The sequence below is a fragment of the Corvus moneduloides genome, chromosome 4 (genome assembly GCF_009650955.1).
Source record: "Corvus moneduloides isolate bCorMon1 chromosome 4, bCorMon1.pri, whole genome shotgun sequence".
NCBI lineage: Eukaryota > Metazoa > Chordata > Aves > Passeriformes > Corvidae > Corvus > Corvus moneduloides.
In genome coordinates this window covers 45,025,589-45,048,764 of record NC_045479.1, presented here as the reverse complement: position 1 = coordinate 45,048,764, position 23,176 = coordinate 45,025,589, and the positions used below count along the sequence as shown (strand labels likewise).

The 23,176-nt window shown below is 37.6% G+C and overlaps 1 protein-coding gene across 7 annotated transcripts in view; it reads left to right on the top strand.

Moving 5' to 3' along the window:
* Positions 1 to 23,176, top strand: part of TMEM117 (transmembrane protein 117) — a 204,677-nt gene that overhangs the window by 29,785 nt on the left and 151,716 nt on the right. The window lies entirely within an intron of this gene.

Genomic DNA, 23,176 nt, shown 5'->3' with positions numbered 1-23,176 from the left:
GAAACATCTAAATTTGAGGAAGCTCATGAATATTAAATGGATAGTATAGTTCTCTTTTGGTTATGTACAATAATATTTGCTGATCCAGTTTTTTAGAATATTCTTAGTTTTTTTTCCTATAAGGTGCTCTGGCAGAGCAAAATTCTGTTTAGCTGAGGGATGAACAGCTATCTATTTATATGGATTTATTTTAAATGGACCTCTTCATATTAATTTTCTATCTTAAGACCTGCTTTCTCCTATTATCTCAAAATTAACACCACTTTCATGTGTTGATTTTCCTGAGAAAACCTACATTATAAGTCATCTAATACATAGAAAATGAGTTCATTGGACAAAAAACGACAGTGATGTTGTTTATTAAAGACAAGACAGCATCTGAAGACTTCCTAGCAAGGAATAAGAAATCCAAAGTATGTATGAGTTGAAGAACAACTCAAATAATTAAATTCCTTGTTCCTAGCAGAATATCAGAGCCATACCAACAGTCTGGTGATGAGTTATTTAATGGGCTGACGTGTGGTGTGTTACAGATCTTAAGCATGTCAGCAGAATGTGCAGGTGTTTAAAGTCCTGTAAACAAATGTGACATAAAGCAAAAGGTGAGTAGGAGGCAGACTGACTGTCACTGAAAAGAAAATAAGCACAGACCAGCTGGGGATAATCGTGAGATTGTGACATGAAGACAGAATGTATTGATTCGAGCCAGGCAGGTAAAGCTGCAGACTCATCGACTGTTTCATGGAACGATCACAGTAATGACGGGGTAAATATGGATGGGTGCTCAATAACAGGTGGGATAATTAGGATGAGGAAGGTGGGAGCATTGCAGGTTTCTGGCTTCTCTGTTTACATAGTCATACTATTATTGGTATTATGTTAAGATTTATATTTGGTATTTCTAATGTTCCATAAACTAAAACCAGCTAGCTGTTAGACAAAGCATTAAGAATTTTGAAAGCCTGACTCATGTCTGGAAATCATATTTCACTTGTCCTTGTTCACATTCCTGCTTCCTGTATCTGTTACAAGCTTCCATTAGCTACACTGAGGAGATTGTGTGGCCATCAGCATCCACATCCATGGAAATAGGGCACAGCCTACTGCTAAAATAGCTGGTGTCAGACAATGTGCCCTCTTGCTTTCTGTGGGGTGAAGCCACTCCTTTCCTGGAGCTTATGTCCCAGCTCTGGATTTGTGATTCTTTTGGGAAGCTGACCCGCGGCTTTTTTCACAAGTGGGCTGAGCGCTCATTACAGACACGTTGGCTCTCCATTCCAGCAAGAAAAGATATGGGGACAAACAATTTCAGTCTCAAACAACAGAACTTAAATCATCAGTAAAACACAGCCCTTGGATCTCTCCCCTCAAAGTTGGGGTAGAACAGTGTGTAAAACTTTTGAAAAGAAGGTTTCTACAACAAACATCATCAAAGCCAGCTGCTCCATGTTGCCTTAATAAAGTTTTCAAGGTGTGCGTTATTTTTTCTTGGGTAAATGTAACCCTTATGAAAGCTATTTGCTTCATGGTTTGTACTTCTGTGCAGAAAAAACAGCCCTATCTATATATTTTTGCCATAGTGCCTTACTGAAATGACTGTCACCAGAGAGACTGGTTTCCAGAATGAAAGGTCAGAGTTTGCTTGCATGAAGGTTATGGTGTTTATGGAGAGAAACTGACCTTTGTGCCTCTGGGCTCCTAGGAAACACAGGCATCCCAGATTATCCCAGATTGCACATCTTTCAATACGAGGGCTGTGAAAGCCTTCCTGTCTACAAGACTAAGTGAAAAGCACTCTTTTTTTCCTCTCTCTTTTTTTTTTGTTTTCTTCTTGCAATGTCTCTGGTTTACCTTTCCCTGGGTGCTGGCAGGAAAAGGACTCTGACAAGTTTCTTTATGTAAGATGTTTCGTCTCACCAATGAAAATCCCTTTCTGGCATACTAGTGAGAAAGTCATACATGGTGCATTATGCCAGCATGGATGATTACAGCAAAAGCAATATCCTTTTGAGGGCTTGAGGAACCTGGGATTTAAAGCTCTGTCATATAACCATATCTAAAAAAGGTATATTTTACAGTTGCCAAAATTAGGGTTTTTTTAAAAAGTTATTTTTAAAGACACTTCACATGTGTCTTAGTGCAGCAAACCAAAAAAGTATGAATATATCCCTTAAAAAAGTGTAGCAGTAGGGACTGTAGTTTGCAGGCAAGAGCACAAGCTGAATATTGTGTTCAGTTTTGGGTCCCTCACTACAAGAAGGACATTGAGGTGCTGGAGTAGGTCCAGAGAAGGGCAAGAGGGATGGTGAAGGGTCTAGAGAACGAGTCATATGAGGAGTGGCTGAGGATGCTGGGGTTGTTTAGGCCTGGAAAAGAGGAAACTTAGGGGAGACCCTGTCACCGTCTACAATGACCTGAAAGGAGGCTGTGGCAAGGGTGGGGGTCCATCTCTTCTCCCAGGCATCTACTGACAGGATGAGAGGGAATGGCTTCAAGTGTGCCAGGGTGGGGTGTATTGGATATTAGGAAAAAAGTACTGCACAAGGAAGGGTTGTCAAGCTCCGGAACAGACTGCCCAGAGAAGTGGGTGGAATCACTATCCCTGGAAGTGTTCAAAAGACATGTAGCTCTTAGGGATATGGCTTAGTGGTAAATATACTTGTTCTAAGTTAACAGGTTGAATTTGATGATCTTTGGAGGTCTTTTTCCAACATTAATGATTCTATAATTCTATGAAGAAGTTGCTGGTATTTGAATATGTATTATACAGCTTTCTGCTGGGTGGAAGTGTGACTATTTGAGATAAAAATTTTGTGACAGATTGAATGTATCTTCTTAAATTTAAAGTCACTATTTTTTTTCAGTGACATTTCCTTTTAGGTACTTCACAGTGTAGGGCACTGATCCACTGTACATTAGGTCACTGAATATCTGAATATCTGGTGAATATCTGGTGACTGTTATCAAAATGCCTTTGAAAACTTTTTAGAAAGTGAGGGACTTGGGTGTTTATTTGTTATGTTAGATCATTTAGATTCTTGAAATTAAGCAGTGGTTTTGAGGCGTGTAACAGATAAGCAACATGGCTTATTTATTAAAGGCTCTATTTGAAACATAAATTAAAGGGGGAAACTTTTATTTTTCTGTATCAGAAAGTGTCTTGCGGCAAGGCCACGTGGTGGCAGCAAAGGGCACGGTTTAAGAAGCTAAATCCCATGGAAGTATACGGGGATCCTCACTATTAAACTTTTTTTTCTATGTTTTTCTGTTCCACAAGGAAATTCAGAGCCCTTTATTTATTGTCTCTTTCTTTAAAGGAATTCTGGGTCTGGAACTGTCCAGGGACTGTCCCATTTTTTTTGTCATTTATATGGTACTTTTGTACAGTTAACATACTGAGGTATTCTAAGTCTGTACCTACATGTGTTGAAGTTTTCCCAATTGTATTGCTTTATAGAAAAAAAAAGAAAAGAAAAGAAAATCCATTATCTCCTTTGGGAGCCTGCATCAGTAAATAATGTTTTGACATTTAACATTACAACACAGCGATGAATTTTTCATATGACGTCCAAAAATCAAAGTTGTGACTGCTTGTCTCACAAATGTCATCTGTCCTGTCTCAGAGGAAGAGATTTTCAATTGTCCAAAGGATGTTCAGGTGCATCATTATTCAACACTGTAAAGTGTCATTGAAATAACAGACACAGACCCATTTTCTCTTTAGCTGCAAATTGTCATATTACTGTAGCAATAATACAAATTGTTGGGATTGTCTTCTTTGAGTGTTGCATGTGTCAGGAGAGGGTTTGGTGTGAATTTATTACCGGTGCTGTCAAAAGGTTATTCTTTTGTTATTCTTTGGTTGTTTTTATTAAGTGCTATGATAGAGTACCTCTTTTTTGGTGTAGTTTTATCTTCTCTTACTGCTCATTTCTTTCACAGAAAAAGTGTGAAATTTCAATACAGTTTACATTACTTGCAGAAATTCCTTAGGTATAAAAATACTACTGTAATTGATTTTAGTTAAGGTGTGAGTGATTTAGTGAATTGGGACCCAATTACACTCTGCAGCTGACAAATGCATGTAAAGTGGGTTAGCATTTTGTTTAACTAGCTGAAACAAGGAAACAGCTATTTATGTATTTAAAGGCCACAATAACAGCTTTCTATTAAGTACTTTACCCTTATCCAAATTAGTCACTGCTCCTTTTCCTTTTTCCCCAAGACACAGATTATTGCGTCCCTGGAAATGTGTATTTACTCAAAGCTTTAAGCTATGTGTTGTTCAGGATTCTGTGCTTTAGTTTGTTTGATTGCTCATTACAGTCAAGGATTAGTCATCATTAGCATAATTTTAGAGCAAGATTTAGGGACAACAAAGACTTTGTTTTCCTAACCACGGTTGCTATTCTACAGAACTGTGAGGCCCACAGTGGATCTATATTAGGCCTCCAAGATACTTTCATAGCTGTGTTTACCTAGCCATATGTTTTGTGAGCTTTATGTTGATGTATCCTTTGTGTATATTTGGTGTAGCTGTGTATTTATACCGTAGTCATGCTTAATATTTGGCAATGATTATAGTGTTATACTGTGAGCTTCAGAAACTTCAAGCTTTTGTGAACTGCTGGAAGGAAATGTTCCAAATCTGTAAACCCCCTATGCTGTTCTCAGACACTAATCCTTTGAGGCCATCACCAGTCTTTCTCAAATTGTATGTGGAAAACAGGAACTCCCTTAGAATATTTATAGCTTCTAAACAGCATAAGTTGTGACAGGCTTATATTATGTAAAAGTATATAGAGGCAGAAAGTTTATTACAGTTATAAAAACTACAGATGTAAAATACTGCCCTAGGAATGCAGTCTCTAAGAGGTTTTCAAGTTAACCTTAGCAGGTTGTCCTCCCAGCTGGGATCCTAAGTCACAGGTGTCTAGTAAGATCACAGCAGCAAGAGAAACCGTATTTTCCAAGTCACTGTGACTGGAAAGTGTCTTGAGCCAGGATTAGTACTTGAAAATCAAAGTAATTGAAAATTCCAAGCTAGTTCATGGCGTTTCAACCTTTATAGCTAAACCTACTCCTACCTGGTCAAAAAGTACCTCTCCATGTGCTAAATCTGCCATATTGCTTCTGCCTTCTGTGAAGTAGACTTCATCAAGCTTTTCCTTCTTCTAAGACAGGAAATGGCAGAGAATAGAAAATGCTTAATTTAGGTGTAATTACAAGATGATGACTCTGAAAACCCAAACCTTTTAACAACCAAGAAACTCATTCCCCAAACAACACTCTGCAGAAAAAGGGCGAAGGAGGTCTTGCACATCACAAAACAGTTGGCATAGAATCATCACTGATCCCAGGGAGGATGGATGTAGACAGGATACCGAAGAGCTCTCTTATCCGTAAAGCTATCCCAGGAGTACCTTCTGGTTGTTGGGATCAAAGGCTGCCAAAACCCCTGTGGCACAATTGGCCCTCTGTTATCCCAAAGTATCCATAATACAGGTCAATCAGGGTGAGTGCAGTGGTGATCACTTTGATAGAATGACTGAAATTAATAGGAATTTGTGGAGAACACGAAACAGTGAGAAAAAAAAAAATCGAAGCCAAATTGTTTTCCTGTAAACTCTTTTAGACAGCTTACAGGCAAAGGCCAAACCACAGAGATTCAAGTGGCACGTATCAGTTCTGGAAGGAGTTCTTTGTCAAGATACAGGCAGAAGACAGAGCTCAGGAGTTAGGTACTTGTCGTGTGGGCTGACTGAATTAGTCTCAGGTACTTGTAAGTGTTTAGGTAAGAATTAGAGTTGTAGCACTGCTGTAAACCACACCCCCCACCGCACCCCCGGCACGAGCTTTCTTCCTATTGCCAAAATTGATGACTCTGGTTTCAAGAAGGTTGTCACTGATAAGAGATGCCAGAGGGAAGAACTGAGCACAGCCAGACCTGTTAGCTATGAACAGCAAGTACAAAGGTTGCTGGAAGCTGCAATGGGAGAAGTATGGGGGAGACAAAGGCATGTCCAGCACCAGAGGGGTCTTGCTCAAGCCCAAGACAGAGGACAAGTAACCCTGTGACTGTGTCCTAGCTGTCCTGTGGTGTTGCCATGGTGAGACTAATGTGACTGTGGGAATATCTTAGGGCTTAATAGACTGATTCCCCTTTCCTCCTTTCAAATAAATATCCTTTCCAGTGGTAGGGATTAATGACTAGGTAAATTCATCACAGCACAATGTTGGTAAACCTTATGCAAAAGTTAATTGATGGTGCTATTACGTATTTTGTATTTGCTTTTTATTCTGTTATTTTTTTAAATATCATGCTTGTTTAAAGTGAAAAAAACCCCAAAATTTAAAATATTCAAAAGGTCAATTCATGTTTGTATTAATACAAAATTTTATATGTAAGATTCAGGAAGAAACTTGTTAATTTTCTGATGTTATTTTTAGGTTGGCCATTTAAAAAATATTTCTGTTCACATCACAGAATAACAAGGCAGATTTTCTCTGCTTTTTGTGTGGGCAATCACTGACATATCTTTTTCTTAAGGCACAGGTAATGGCTACAACATTGTTTTTCTTATTTCATATCCCTCTGTATTGAATTGACATGTAGACATTGAGAGTGCTTTCCATTAACAACACTATGACATTGTTGCTGTGGCATTCTCCAGTAGGATTGTATGAAAATGGTCTGCTCCATCAGCTCTCTTGCCATATCAGGAGCTACAGCATTGCTGCTACATTTGTTTCTGGTTTTCTTGCCCATGACACACACGAGTTGAGTCTCCTGAAGACTGAAAAATACTTTTCCCTAACCCAGATTATTAAGTTCCAAAGAGAAGAAAAATCTGAGGAGCAAGTTAGTGGGTTGCCCTGCATTTGCAGCTCATGAAGTGAGGCCACGAGCCTGTGGGTAATATCTCTGTGTAGAAGGCTGGAGTCCAAAGACACCTCCTGAGGCCTGATAGGATATAGTCCCTTCAGAATGGTCTGGGTAAAGCATAGTGTCTTCTTATATAGGATATCACCTATAGGTCATCTCACCTTGAACTAAAAAATCTGTAAAGATGCAATCTGCACTTCTAAGAGGTTTTTCCTTTGCCAGGGAAACCTGAAATTGAGGTTTATTGTCTGAGAGGAACTACTGCCAATTTCCATTAGCTGAGAAGCTGGTCCATTACTGTCTTGTTTGCTTTTAGCTTATAGGAGGACATTGAGATAAATACTGTTTTAAAAATAGAAATTTAATAATGAAAACTTCCATAAAATCAGTTTTTTAAGAAGAAAAGGCTTCTTGACACTTCCTTTTTCGTTTTGGCTGAAAACCCTGAAGATACCAAGTACCTGGAACGGAAAAATCTGTAGCCCAGCTGCCACCCTAGTGAGACATTTGCTTGCTCTAAGTACTGCTGCTGTATTCTCTTTTTTATCATCAGAACAGAACTGGGGAGAAGAGAGCCCACCTGTCCCCAGCATGCCTGCCAGCAGCGAGGTAGGTGGTACCAGCAGATGGGGAGGCAGCCTGTTTCCCAGCCCTGTTAGGCTGCTGGAGGGGAGGCTGCAGTTGTGATGGAGGCTGCTGAACATGAAAGCTGTGGCAGGGAAGAGAAAGAATTGGAAAGTGCAGGAAGAAATTTTGTAGGCGTTTGGTCTCCCCTGGCAGCAGCAGCATCAGCTGATGGGATTCAGACACATTTGGCCCACGTTGGGCTTTCAGCTGCGATGGGGTAACACAGGATAATGGTGCCCTGTAGTGCCCTTCTGATGGTCCTGGGTACATCAGCCACCTCATGTTTGAAGGTGACTGCTTGTGTGAACTAAATGGAGCATTTGAAGTAATTCTTGCGAGATTATGGCCCTAATGCCAGTGGTTAACCTGCTCTTGCTAGAGAGGGAAATTTAAAGTATCTGTTTTATTCATCATTTAGTAGTGCAAGGGATAATGGAAGAAAATCGAAACCCAGGTTTGCTTTCTGAGAAAATATGACTTGAGTTTATTTAAAGCATTTAAGATTGCAGTCCCTCCCAAAAGTACATGCATTTGTACAACACATTTTATTGTCATTTTGAAAAATCATTGCACAGACATTTTTATAGAAATGTCTAAATGTAGCACATGATAATGCATGTCTCCCTGTTGCTTTATCTGATGGTGTAACCATCAGTCACCCTAAAAACACAACTGTAACAAAAATAAGTAGTCAATTAAAAAAAAACTACCTGCATTTTCCAGCAATTGCCTGTTTTCTAGGCCTTCTTAAAGAGAATCTCTAAATGTGATGTAAATAAAACAGTGTTTTAGTGATTAACCTGCAGAGTTAATGCAGTTTTTTAAAAACAGGATATCATTTCTAGGTGACACCTCTTCATTAATACATCCATACCTGTACATATCAGCAGACTGAGAAATGTGCTTGTGCATGTCAAGTTGTAAATGTTTGATGCAAATTAAAAACTGATTACCTTTTTCCAAACTAGAAAATATGTATTTTTTATGAAAGTCTTATGGGCTTTTTTTTATGCAGGCTTGTGAGTTCTAAAATTTTGGCTATGAAATGGAAGCTATGAGCAGTTTTTGAGTGTTTAGAAAACCCTCAGGTATATTCCAGTGAGAGAAAAAAGGTTAAAAATATACAAGAGTTTTAATCTCCATGAATGACATGGACAGATTGGAAATATTTACCAGATAGTAAAGGGCACAAATTAAGATGATAGAGCAGTACAGCATCTCATTCCTGCTACTTGCATTATTTTATCTGATACTTACCTAAGTTAATCTAAAATGAAACTAGCAGTATTTTCACTATGGAATTAGACTTAGATCCTTAGTCTTCTCTTAGCAATACTTGTAGTATGGAGAAACCTTCATACTAGGCCTCCAACTGGAAAAAGGACAGTAAATTTGCAGAGGGAGAAGAAATTTTCAAGATTTGATAAAGAAAATTTAGTCTACAAGAGTACTCAGGACCTTTAAGGCTTTCTTGCTATATTTATTTTTTTCCAGTTGATTACTCATATTGCTTTTTTTTTCTCTCTGTGAGTCTTTGTGCCAAATCTTGAGTTCTTTAGTCAGAATACCCACTAGAGGATTCAGGATGTTTTGCTTGATAGTAGCTGCAACCCTCTACCTTCTTTTGCATGTTAACAAGAAATAGTCTCTTAGCATGTCTTCAGCATTTTTCACAGCATTACACATTTTAAGCCTTTTCCCTACTACACTTATCTATAGGTTTTGAAGTGAATGATTTTATTTGCTGTGCAGTGACAGTGTACAAAGTTTTGAGAAAAGACTTACTCCCATTCTTTTATTTTTATCTTTTTTTTTGTGCCAGAACTGTGTATTATGTAGTTTCAGCACCCAAAGGACCTTCACATTCCAATAAGAGGCCAAAGCACCAGTTACAGCAAATTGAAGCAGATATTTTCAATAAAAAATTGAATGCTTGATTTAAAAAAGTTAACAAGCAGTCTAAAATTCTTCAAGAATTCAAAGATAATTTTGAATAATGTACCAATAACTACTTATGGTGGTACCAGCTGGCAGAAAAAATTTGCTAAATTAATGAAAAGAGCTTTTTTAATAATTAATGTGCCCAAAGCTTTCTCCATGTTATCATTCTTCAACAAAATTTAGTGTTAAAGCATTAAAATTAACAGGAAAGTTTCAGTATTATTCAGACTAAATGCAGTTACGTCCACTGAGATATTTACCTTGTCCATTCTGCAGGAATATTCTGTGAAAGAAGGAATGGGCGGTATATTTAAGTATGGAAGACTTTGTTTGTGCATATATATATGTAGATTCAGAGGAATTGTGATGTACTGCTCTTTCTAAAAAAAATGAAAAGACACTCTTTTAATTCTATAGGCGTATAACTTCCCTTAAATGCATTACTGGGAGTAGTTATTTCAAGAAGTTATCTCCTTTTTTTTAAAGTAGGTAAAACTTTTAAAGCAATTCACCATTTCAGGAATTAAGAACTTAAAAATAGCTGAGTGCAAGAATTCCAAGTTTGCATGCTGAAGTAGTATTCATATAGGCATGCAAAAAGGTTAATATAGGTTAGGATTCAAACATTTTCCAATCCAAAAATTCTCCATGCAAAGATTTCTTACAGAAAATCTCTAAGTATAGGTTAGAAATGTTATGCCACTTACCAATGCTCACCTAGGAAAGCGTAGGTTAGGAATTTATTTTTAGAGACATTTTTACTGTAAAAGAATCAGCATGACTGTGATGGAGAGCACTGCTGGTTGTAAAAGTTATAATGAAACATTGAAAATGACATGGTTAGAACCTATCTAAATGGAATCAACCTGTAAAATGAATTGTGATAAAATTACTTTCAGTGACATGCTCTGAAAAACAGAGTCAAGATGAACAATAGGTTCTCCTTCTTTCAGGTGACCCACTGTAATACCTCCAGTCTAACACATAATGGTAGCCGAGAACATAAATTGATGCTAGGTAACAGCAGCATTTGACATGTACAATTAGTCCTACAGAGATGAATAAATGATAGTACCAAAGGAACCTTTTTCTAGCCTTTAAATGCTCATGAGGCTAAGAAAGGGAATATTCCTTTAGTACTCTGCAGTAGCAGGAGGATGACACCTTTCTCTGTATGAAGTACAGTGAGGGAACTTGCAGAGGGCTTTTGTTCTTGTCCTAGAGGAGTGAAAGCCAGTCCTGTGTGCACTCCCAGGGCCTCCCTTGGTGGCATGTCCACCCTCAAGCAGTGTGACAGCAGAGGCAGAAACCTGCAGTTGTGACTCTGCGACGCCAGCTATGAGCAACCTGCCTATGCTGTGCTTTCTGGGCTCTTTACTGAAGCTTGCAAGACTGACTCAGGACTAAACAAAAAAAAACAAACAAAAAACCCCAAACAAACAAAAACCAACAGCAACAACAAAAAAACGCAACAAAAAACCCAAAAAACCCCAACCAACCAACCAAAAAAAAAAAAAGAAACTTCACATTACAGACTTCAGAAACATATCACAAAAGCCTGAAATTTTCCAGGGCTGAAAATATTCTTCTAAACCTCTGGTCATGTGTAGCAACATGTAGCACTTGGGGTCACAAAGATATCTTTTAGTCTATTTCAGAAGTATATAGTTGATAATTAAAAATGGTTTTCTCGTAACATTTACGCACTAGAAGCATTCCATGCTGACGTGATTTCCATATATGCACACAAAAAGGTGAATGGAGGTTAGGATAGGAAAAATGCAGAAAAAAACCCCTGCTAGTAAGGTGAAACCAAAATTCTATAAGCTGGACCATAACACCACCAGAACCCTATGATCAGTTCTTGTGACTCAGAAACATTGACCTTTTTAGGTATTTCATTTTGGGACATTTTCAAGTAAGAACTGTCTACCTTCTCAAGGAACTGGAGAGTAAATGCTCAGTTCTCATATTGGCAGGGTTGAGGAAAACCTTGTTTTTAATTTATTGCTGAAAGCATCCTATGTCCAGGAGACAGGCCATACCCCACCGTTTTTCCACACAGTGGATGTTAAGATCCAGATTCTCCTAGTTTTGCTTTGCCTTATGTTGCAGCTCCATAAATGCAACATAAGCATCACATAAGCAGATTGCACACAGCATCAGAGAGATTTCTTGAATTCTGTAGCTCTGAACATTGCAAAGATTGATTGTTCTCCTCTGGTATTACTAGTTCCAGCTGCTTTTCATTTAAAATGGGAACAGAGTGAAAATGGCTATTAAAAAAATAAAATTTTATCACAAATTTATTCTCAGGATTTATACATTAAAAATTACAGTAAGCTGGGATAGAGAATTAAAAATGTTTTTAGGACCTCTGTGATTCTTAACCTAAGTTTTCCAATTTCACCCCTTCTTTTTACCTTTTCTGGAAAAAAAAAAAGCTGCAGAAGGAACTTTGCTTTGTCCAAAGCACTGGTCAGACTTCAGGATTACAGAGGGACTGAGGACACGCTGCTGAAGATGATTCATTGCAAAATAGTTTAAATAGATCCTTATTTTGTGAAGGTCTGCAATTGCCTGGTGGGTTTTTGGAACAAAAGTGATTGTGGTTAAAAAATTCCAATATATAATTCATCTTGTCCATTAAAGGTTAAGAAAGAAGCTGAATGCGTCTTGTTATAGAGAATGCAGTTGTGAAGGAGTATTTAAGTAAGACACTGGATATATCAGGTTTGATTTGAAGGCGATACTTTAAGAGGTCTGAAGGGGACAAAGTGTAGTCTCAAGAGAAGGAAGGAGGAGGAGAAAATCAAGTGTCCATCAGTGAGTGTTTATGAAAGACACAACCTTTGAAAAGTGACCCAGTTCCCTAAACCAACTGGATTAGGAAAACAGATGATAAACTGCCTCTTATCTGTTTGCAACTGACTGGTGTCATCTGAGAAGGGAGCCTGGCCCTCATTCTTTTATCTTACAACTCACCTTTACAGGTGTGCCCAAATGTGCTGCTCTTTACTGGTGCTTCAAATTCAAAACAGACTGTATGGATTGCACACAGAAGTAAAAAGCAATATAAGATAGCAACCCATTCTTTCTGTTGAGGTTGTTTAGATCCCAATGAAAATTTCAAATCAGTTCTATTTTCTTCAGACTGGTTTCCAGATCTGTACTTTTCAGGCTGGGAAATTAAAAAAGAAAAATATATTTTGTTCATTGGATGTTAGATAAAGGGCTTTTTGGGAGTGGGGTGGGTGGGTCATCATGATAAGGAAAACCAGGTAGATGGATCACAGCTGGCTATACCTGTACCTCTCTAGCTGGTGGTTCATGCAGAGATTTTTTCCTTCCATGAAAACTACACAGGAATTCTAAAGTAAGAATTAAGACAGCTAGAGGGCACTGTGGCAAAACATTTGTAATCTGCTGTTTAAGAAGACCTGATTTATTTGCCAGCCATGAATTGTAATTTGGAATTAACACTAGCTTTAGAGTTACCCCTCATGTCTTTTGTCACATGTAGAATACATCAAAATTACTGTAAAAATGCTGTTTCTGTGTTTCATGAGCTTTTGAATGAAGAGACAAAAATATACAGAACTGAGTATTACTGAAGTCCCACAAAAGTATATATTGACTATAAACTGTATGGTTATTTACGGTGCCATCTGCACATTTTCAGATGCTGAAATCTTCTATCCATTACTCACATTTGTCTAATTGATAAATAATTTTTAAGGAAGTTGGTATCCATATGTTATACTAAAATCTTTATGTCTGTAAATAAGTGACAGATGAGATACTGCTATATATGTCCAAAGTTGCTTCCCTGAGGAGGGGGTCAGTGCACTGAATAAAATATTGCTTTTTGAGTTTATTTGGTCTTTACTCTGCATGTTTGGGAAACTAAGTAAAGCAGTAATAATTTTCTGTAACCTGCTGAGTTCCTTCACATAGAACTAGCAATATTTCTCTCTTGGAAATTTTAGCAAAGAAAGATTCCAGACTCTGACGTACTGAGAATGGCAGCTCCTGAACACATAAGGCCAGATTTAAAGTCAGATTTTGTTGTATTGATTTCCTTGAGGAGTGCCTTTGCCCTCCTGTGACCTCATTTAAACCAGGAGAACAACCCACTGTGAATTGGTTCTCATGTGAGTAAAGTACACCAAGTCTGTCCATAGCTGAACTGCTATGAATTAATCATTCAGGTGCCAGATAATCTACTCTAAATCACAAGGTAATCCTTGCTGCATAAGTGATACATGCACAGCTAATGAAGAAAATACATAATCTTTACAAAACATGTTTTTAAATTTATACATAAAAGTGTCTTGAGATATGTAAGGCTGATGAAATTTAAAATTAGTGATTCAGAGTGCTAGCTTTTGTTTTCTGGGTCAAAATGTTGACAATTAAAGGATGTATAACATTATTTTTCACAGTTCTGGAGTTCTTGGCTTAACACTTCACCAGGATGCAAAATGGCTATGTATAAGGTTCATTAATGCAAAGTTTACATCTGACATGTCTGAATGTTTTTATCTACATAAATCACATACCAGTTAACTGCTGTTATTTAATTGCACTGTCTATTTGATGGAGTAATTTATTAGTTCCACCTAATTGGCTGTGTGCTGGTAACTGTTATCAATTGTGCTGTTCAGCTGGGATTAGTTTCATGTTGGGTGTTGCAGCTGCCCCATGACTTAACTCCTCTCTTTTGTCCCTCTTTTGTTCAGGGAGATGACAGTATAGGTAACAGCTGAGCCAGTTATCGGTCTTGGATTTATTGGTGACTTGAATGCATGCTCAAGGCAAAGATAAAATGATTTCTGTCCCGAGGGAGTAAGATTTTTCCTTTTTGGGCTGCTTATGGTTGAGCCTATTCCTGATTTTTTGACTTGTTATTTTCCAGTGTCATTGAAAAATGTATGTCTGCACCTTTACAGCAGCACTGAATATATCCTGTAGAACATCTGAATTTCCAGTAGGCTTGCAAACATTAAATATACATATTGAATTTCTGTCACCCTACCAATAGCTATTCTACTTCTCTGACTATTGCAGAAAGTATACTTTAAAAATGTTAATTGGAACCCACTGTGCTGACTTAAACAAATGGTTGCACTAAGTGTATTAAATTCATGATTTGTAAGATTTTACACCACCTTAACCTTCAGTAGTTTTAATTGAAGCTGTCGGATTTTTATCAGTTTGGTTGTTCTTTACTTTCAGTGAGAAAACTGTATAATAAACCACCAAAAAGAAATGAACATTTATTGAGGTAGGTATGAAAGAATCAGATTGACTTGCTCAAATCCTTAGATTACAGGGAAGCTACCCTGATAATTGATGAGAGGATAATTGATTCCTCTCATTAAAATCTAGAGTCTTAAGGTAAAAGTAAGCTCTCTATATTAATGCTTCGTCGATTCTAAGCTATGTTTGAGGCAATTTAACATACAATGGATTGATTTTCTCTCTTTTACCTTCCTCTGTCCAACAGGAAACTTGTTTGGCTCCCCTCTGTTTTGTGATATAAAGATCAAAACAAGAGTAACTCAGGGATTCAGTACAATGCATGTTTTAAATAAAAGTCCTCCTAGCAGTTCATTCTGCAAAACACATATTTCATAAGTGTAATTTTGTATAATCCCAGAAATCCACAAAGAATTGGTTTTCCTTTATTATTAAGGAAAATTAATGTGAACCAGGAGAATTACTGCTCTGTAGAAATTTTTTGTGACTACTTAAACTGTTATATCATGCACATGTAATAAAACCTGAAAACTGCTTTTATTCTGATTATTTGATAATCTTTTAACCCAGCAAGCAGTTTTTGTCCCTGTATTAATTCTCTGTTATTATTGACAATGTACTTTACATCCAGGTATTATAAGACAAAACATAGAGAAATACCTTCTCTTGCACCTGTTCTTTCCTTGTTTGTGCATCATAGCCAAATAGAGGGCTTGAAAGGCAGGGTGGATCCAAGTCTGATTTATACTGATAAAAGTCTTTCCCAGGTAAATGAAGACACAGAGGTGGATTGTCAGGCAGTATTTTTAATAACAAAATGTTAGAAGAGAATAGTGTATATCCAGTTTCCTCTCTTGTGTGTAGGTGGCATTTACGTGGGTATGAGTGCCCAGTCGCAGAGTTCTCACTATGCCTTTGATTCAGGTGAAAGCCCTCCCTTAACCCACTCCTAGGAATGAGCCTTCTTCTCAGTCCACTGAGCTTTGTCTGGGAAGATGTTATTTACCCTTTATCCAGTCTGACTGCCTGTATATTGGGGGCTATTAGATATCACCTTTTAATGTTCACCTGAACATTAAGGAATTTGGCAGAGCTCAAATATCCTACACCAGAGACGCCTGTCCTGTGTCGATGACATGCACTAGGACTGAACGATGTACTGAAAGAGAAGGTGTTTGGGGCACCTGGCTTTCATCAGTGCTGATCTAACAGCTGATAAATACCAGGATACAACTTGCACTGCTCAACTTCATTCCATTCTTTTGGGGCTTTTTATGGCCAGAAGGACTTCTAGTTTAAGCCTCTCCAATGTCTGTAACAAAAGTGCCTGTGTTATGAAGGAGAATGAGTGTCATCTCTGTACTGCTGTGTACATTGCCTGGCATGAGCTACTCCTGGAGCTACAGGAAAGAGTTGGGAGAGTAATGAAACTTGTAGGCTGCATAGGTGAGTGCCTTGGAGGCAGACCACAGTAGTCGGCTTCTTGTAACTTGCTCTAATACATGATAAAAAAATTCTGAAATTAGTGCAAGTCAAATGCCCTCAGTGCCCAGCAGCTGACTGTGTTGCAAGAGCATGGGAAGGAGATAACAATAAGATTTGTGTAGGAGGGCCACAAAGCTCAGGGAGGATGTTTGAATCCCCTATACTGGCACTTCCCATGCCAGTAAAGAAATTCAGAGGTGGATTTTGGATTTCATGTATTCGCGTTCGATAGGGTTTTTTCACATAGAATTGTTTCCTTCATCCATGAGTTTCTCACAGTGTTTACTAAGGCCTTTTGAAGCTCTTTACAGTTATGGGAGATTACCTTGTTCCCTGCTGCGGGCATTTGGTGTTCAGTAGGAGCTGTTTCTTTGTTTTGCTTAATTTCCCCCCCTCGTTTACCATATATGATACTTTTTTTTTCTGATTGCTGCATTATAACAACTAAAAGTGGCCTAAACTACTAAACTCATTAAAAATCCAGTATTCTGAGAGGTTCCAGATAGCTGTAAAAGGAAAAGATATTTTTTGGAGTGTCTTAAAGGGATCTGTGTTGATGTTTGCATTGCTTGGTATCTGCAGAAGTGTACTGGAAAGGAGGGTAAGGAGCAGAATGGCAAAGGTTTTCACAGTCCCGAGTTATTCAGTAGCAAAGATGAAAGCTCACTGCAGAGATACAGAAGGATTTCACAATACTAAGTTAGTAGATGACAGGACACAGGGCTCAAAGCTAATATAGGTAGTTGTATAAAAACTGTCTGTGCAAAGGTGAACAGAGGGCAGGGAAGAGAATGTAAAGAATTACTAGAAAAAGAGCAGAGAACAAGGAATTGCATTTAGAACAAAACAAATTATTGGGCAACTGCTCATACAAGTAATGCTCCTGCATCTTGAATAATATACATGGTTCTATCCCCCCTTCAGAAAATAGTACGAAGAGCTCCAGAATGTGTAAAGTGCAGCAAGGATGATCAAAGGAATGCCTTCTGTGTTAGAAGCTGTGAAGTAGACAAAAGTCTGTGAGAAGGTCTATAAATTCATGGATGGCACAGAGAGAATTAGCTAAGAAAACTGTTTATTCTGCCATAAAATTTAGGCTATATCAAGTGATATCAAAAACATGCTGCGGAAGTCACAGAAAACATCTGCACAGAAAACTGCAGAAGTCTGTGTAGATACAAAACAAATTAATAAACTCGTGGAACAAAAGTATACTAGTGTTTTACACTCAATATTACCACCTTTGTCTGAGAAAGTCCTTCAGCCTCAGACTGTTGATGTCTGGGAGTCTGTGATGGGGAGGTATCACCTATAGGGTGAAACCTATAGGGTTTCTCTGTTCTAATACTTCCTTGGTCGTCTCACAGAGGTGAAATATTGGGACAGACGGATGTTTGATCTGGCAAAGTAGAGCCATTGTTATTATATCCTACAGTTCTGGTTGTATGTGTCTCTCAAATATTTGATCATAATTAAAGAGATATTTTTTAAAATGTCATGTTTGCATTAAGTTGTATAAAAAAAACACACTGAAGAATGTTGCAGATCACATCCCAATGTGCCCTTTCTACCATTCTCTGAACACAAAATTCATGCTTTTTGAGGTTTCTTCTAAGTAATCTCATGAAAGATAGAAATTCTTTTCCAGATACCATCATGAAAGATCTCATGAAAAATCTCATGAATCAAAACTCATGAAAGATAGAAATTCTCTTTCAGGTACTATAAGGAGTGATGACCTTAAAAATGTGAAAATGCTTTGGCACTGAAAGAAAATTAACAAGAAAGTGAGGAAGAGAGTGACTATAGGCTTACAAATAGGAAGATTGGTTGGAAATGCTGGCCTGTGTTTATGTACTCATCTGAGATTCTGGTCATGTCTAAGTCTATTTGGGATTCTGTTTCTGTGCTATTCTATTTGGAATAGTAGCTTTTGATTCAGTATATATTATTTAAGAGTTGCATAAAGTACAGGGCCTTTGTATCAAACTTAACTAAATATCCATCAGAGGTGGAATGAATATTTTCTCTTTCTCACAATGCTTCTAAACACATAGGAAGGATCATATGCAAAATGTAACAAAGCTGCAAAAGAGTAAGTGAGATTGTGTATTGCTAAAGTGGTATGTGAGAGAGAGATCAAAGGCTGGTGAATGCTTCATAAAGATATTTCAGTTTTGTCAGCAAACTTATGAATTGACTTCTGTCAGACCATTTACTACGCTTTTACTATAAAATCTTGTTCTTTTCTCTAAAAGACACTGCTAGTGAAAGAAACATTCAAAGCATGTACATAAGAAAATGAAAACAGAAAGGTGTTTTGAAAGTTTTTTTGAGGTACAATAGAGATAACATTGTACCTTTCTTGGGGTATATTTCTTGGGGTATATTTCTTGTTCTGTCCAAATCCTCCTGTTGACAAATCTATACTAAAGACAAGCTGCCAGTTTCATTCAGTCTATCTTCAATCATTCACTCATACAGCACCTAACAGACACTGGACTGAATATACTCAATCAAATGTTTTCTCTACAGTCATAAATTATTAGCTAAATAAGCCATCAGTACCCTGACCCTAAAGAGTGACATTGTTATAAATATCCAAAGAAGGAAACATTGGAAAGCTCAACAGGATAAATCAGCTCCTCTCAGTTTCTCTGACACCCATACGTACACACACGCATGTGTCATGGAACACATTAAACATTCAAACCCTTAAATTAATTCAGTATCCACCCTCGTATTTGCAATTTCCATACTGTTTATCACCGCAAGTGTACACATACTATGTTTTCATTTTTCCACATCCTGTAGGTAACACATTTTTTTTGCATGTAACTAGTATAATTTTGGTTTTGTTGTCAGACTGCTAAATGACAGTGAAGCGTCTGCATCTTGTTATAGACTGCAGGTCCCATATGAGAACTGAAGATGAATACATTTAAAGTTGCAGCAGTATAGCCTGAAAAATTGTCACCAATAGTCTGATTGTGGTGTGCATGTACTACTTTTTGATATGTCTGTAGGCAAGTTGATGTAAAATCATCCACAAAGACCAGTGACAGTATTATGACCTCGAGTTGGTCACCCCTCCTGTTACTTAACTAAATGATATTACTTCACAGAAAGAATATCAACAGTTCTGCTCCTATTGTAGAACATGTAGAAAAATTGAGGTCTTGAAAGGCAGTTTTTCAGTATTGCTAGTAATGTGTACCCGTGTTTTCAGAAATACGTGCCTGAGTCTCAAGGATTACCTGTGCAGGAATAGGATGCAGGACAATAAATTAAATTTTAGCTACACTTGTATAATATAAACACAGAGGATTAGTAAAATATTACAAAAGATTACATTGCAGATGACATGAAGTTTGTTCTTGATTTTTTTTTACTTATACCAGAGTGTCAAAAAGATTTTTGACTCATACTATTCTTAAAAAAATGGCAGGTCTAAAAATGGAGGTGCATGGGAGGCATCTCTCTTTGCCATCATAAATTCTACCAATTTATGTTGTATGTAATTCATAGACTTTTGGAGCCAGGACATTTCCAAGGTTAATAATTTTAACAGTTAAACGTTGCTACCTTATTCTATTTTGGTGTTTAACTTAATCTTTCCATCCTTTAATGATGTTACTTGCTTTTTGGCTGGATTAAAGAGCTCTCTGCTATCAATAATCTCCTATGTAAGTACTTGTACACTACATAGTACTTGTAGCGTAATCAAGTCCCCTCTTAATCTTTACTTTGAGATAGACACAAATTCTGAAGTCTGTTGTAAGACAGGATTTACAGCCCTCTGATTATATAGTGGTTACAGTATAAGTATTTTTTTCCTTTTTTTACTGGTGTTTTCCTTCAAAGCATCAGAACCCAAAATAGCACTCTGAAAATACACCCGCTGTCCAAAAATACCTCCATACTGACAAGGAATACCATCAATGAAGTCTTGATAGGTATTCTTCTGCTTATATTCCCAGGGATGTTGTTATCCATTAGCTGTAATGCTGCATTGGGATCTTGTGTTTTGTTAGCAGTAATGATGCTCATAGTGTGTTTTCCCAGGTGATATCCCTCTTGTTTTACAGATTAGGATTATTTTATTGAATATTAAAATGTTATTTGAATGAACACAATGTAATCAGTGATACAGATGACATAACTGTGCCTCTGATTTTCAGTATAGCTCTGTGTCATCTGCCATTTTTTTAACAATAAACTTACAGTCTTTTCAGATCAATGACAGCTGATGTTGCAGGACCCCAGAACAAAATGTACACAATTGCATCTTATAATGCAAAATAATTCACTGTGTATTCTTTTAGATATCACTTGTGAAAAATTGATTTGGTTTTGCATTCAGATGTGATCAGTTTGAAGGGTTGTATTCTGTTGCTGCTACACATGATATACATGTTTGATAGATGGCCTCTGGTTGGTGGGGCTCTTGAATTAGAATTTTTGAGATGACTCACCTGCATGAGTATTTTGAAAATACTTACCTCCTTGAAGTCTATCGTATGCTGAAATGGTCCTATTCAGGTTGATAACGAGTAGAGTGAAATAGTGATGAGTAAAAACTCCTTGGAAGCCTTTTCAAAATATGGATTGTGTTGTGTTTGGTTTCGTTGGTTGTTTTGGGAGTCTTTTTTGTTAAAAATTTTACCCACCTGCTTATGCATAAAGTACCCTTTTTAAAAGGAATCCAATCTATAGGCAGTATTTTTGAGAAAGATGCTGTCCTGGCTCCCCAAAAGCTCATCTCTCCTGTTACTGAAATCAAGGAGCTAAATAAATTTTTATCAGCTAAGGATGTGGCTCAGCTTCTGTAATAAATCTTCCGTTCACTGGGTAGGCCGACAATCAGATGTTTTGAAGTCAATCTTTTGAGAGAAAAAAAAATGTTGCTCTGGAGATATCTGTCTCTCCTTTATCCTTCTTCCACCCACTACCTCCAAAAATACTCCACTTGCTCTCCCAGAGTGGGTGAAGTTTCACATGAGAACATGAGGAAGAAAACAGAGCTGTCCTTTCCAAGGCACCACGCTGATGAAATTACCCTTTCCCTGAGTGATGTGCTCCACTTCTCTAGGCTTTCTTCTCTCAGTCTGTTCATTCAAGCACGGGTGCCCTTATTGCAAAGACTATTTTATGACCTGAACAACCATTAAACTTGTTTTCAGACACGTAATTTAGCAATTTAGAGTTAGGTACCTGGCAACCCGTGGTTGTGGATGAAGTTCTGTATGATGTCAGGCCAAACTCACAGTGACAATTAAGCAATTTGACTGATACTGAGGTACAGGAAAAACTATATTGGGAATTTTGTTTTCCTTTCAGTGGAATGCCAGTGGCTGCTAAAGACTGCAGGCATGAAATACTTGTCTGATAAGAGTGTTTTCTCCTTGCTACCATCTGTGAAAATTTGAAGCTTTAAACATTTGTCTCATGCATTTCTGTGTGGGAGGTGTGATACTTTCAGTTTAATAAATGAATCTTAGCTTGTTTACAATAGATCAGAATTGACTATAATTTGGACAGTGTGCATCTGTTCTGAAAAATGTCTAGTGTACTTACTTCATAATGAAGTGTGATTATGTTTAATTTGATTTCTCCTGCACAATGAAGCATAATTAATATTTAATTTGTAATCCTTCAGTAATACAGTATGAAGCTGCTGTCAATTAATTGGAAGCAATTAATTCATTAGCTAGGAATGATAGCAGGGGAACAAAGCACATAGATAGCTTGGCAGTGAAAATATCTGTGGGAGACCAACAAGTGTAGTTCAGGTCTCCAGGTCACAGATTTTCTTAAATAGTAAGCAATTTGCTACTAAAAAGATGTGCCTGTTACTGGTTTTAAAATCTGTTTTTGCTTTGTAAACTCCTCTTTGGGTCTGACTTTATTTGTGTGTGAGTTGCCATTTGTACTGTAACTTTCCTTCAGACTGTTGAGCATTTGGGTTTGTTTGGCCACTGCCCTGCCTTTCAGGAGACAAGTGCTTGAGGGAAGGTTCAGGGAAGAAGCAGAGACAGGCACACTGCTGAGGGTTACTTGATATCTTGGTTAATTCAGGAAACCTTTTTTTCGTTTCTGGCTAGAGGTGAGCTATCCCACCTGAAAAATGGAAAAAGAGATTCACAGAGGGGAAGGAGTAGAGCCTGAGAAACAGAGCCCTCTGCCACCACCTCCTAACTGTTAGGCAGGAAATTTGAGTGGAATATCCAGGTTACAGAGCTGCATGCTGACCACACAAGGTAGAAATTCTTCAGACAGATCAATTTGCTCATTACCTCATGAGAAGAAGGGATTTAAAATGTTTCTTATGTACTCAAATAGTTAAAGTATTATAGTTAATATGACTCAGCTGGGACATTAAATCTAGCTGAATTCTTAAATATAGACATGATGGACTTTTCCTGTGGTCTGACTTCTCTTCTGGGGCCACCTCAGGGCCACCAATTAGAGTCTCTTTTCCTTGTTGTCAATATTGCAGCAAAAAAGAACTATCTATTACTATCTATAGGTGTTTCACATGAATAGCCTAATTAACTGATGTGCTCTGGCCTATGTTATCTTCACGGGGCCACTTTAATTGGTGCGGTCAAGAAGTACTTTGATTAGTCTTGTTCCTTACCATTACCTATTTGATGGAGGCTTTCTTTCTGCTTCCCCGTATCTGTTTGCATCTTCCAGAAGGTCTTAGGCTGGTCTTGCTGTGCTTATACATCATGGACTCAACATTGCATGGGTGGGATCTACCACTCCTGGGCACTTATTGTGACACCTACTGTGAAAACTTACATCCTGATGTAGTATATATTTTTCGACCTTGGGTATCAAAACCCTCTTCTGTTGAGAGTCTATATCTATTTCAAAATACTTTTTCCCAGTTTATCTTGTCGGGTTAAAATTTGTCCTTGCTTAGAAAATGAAAAGTAATGGAATATAACCTCTTTCACAGTTCGATAA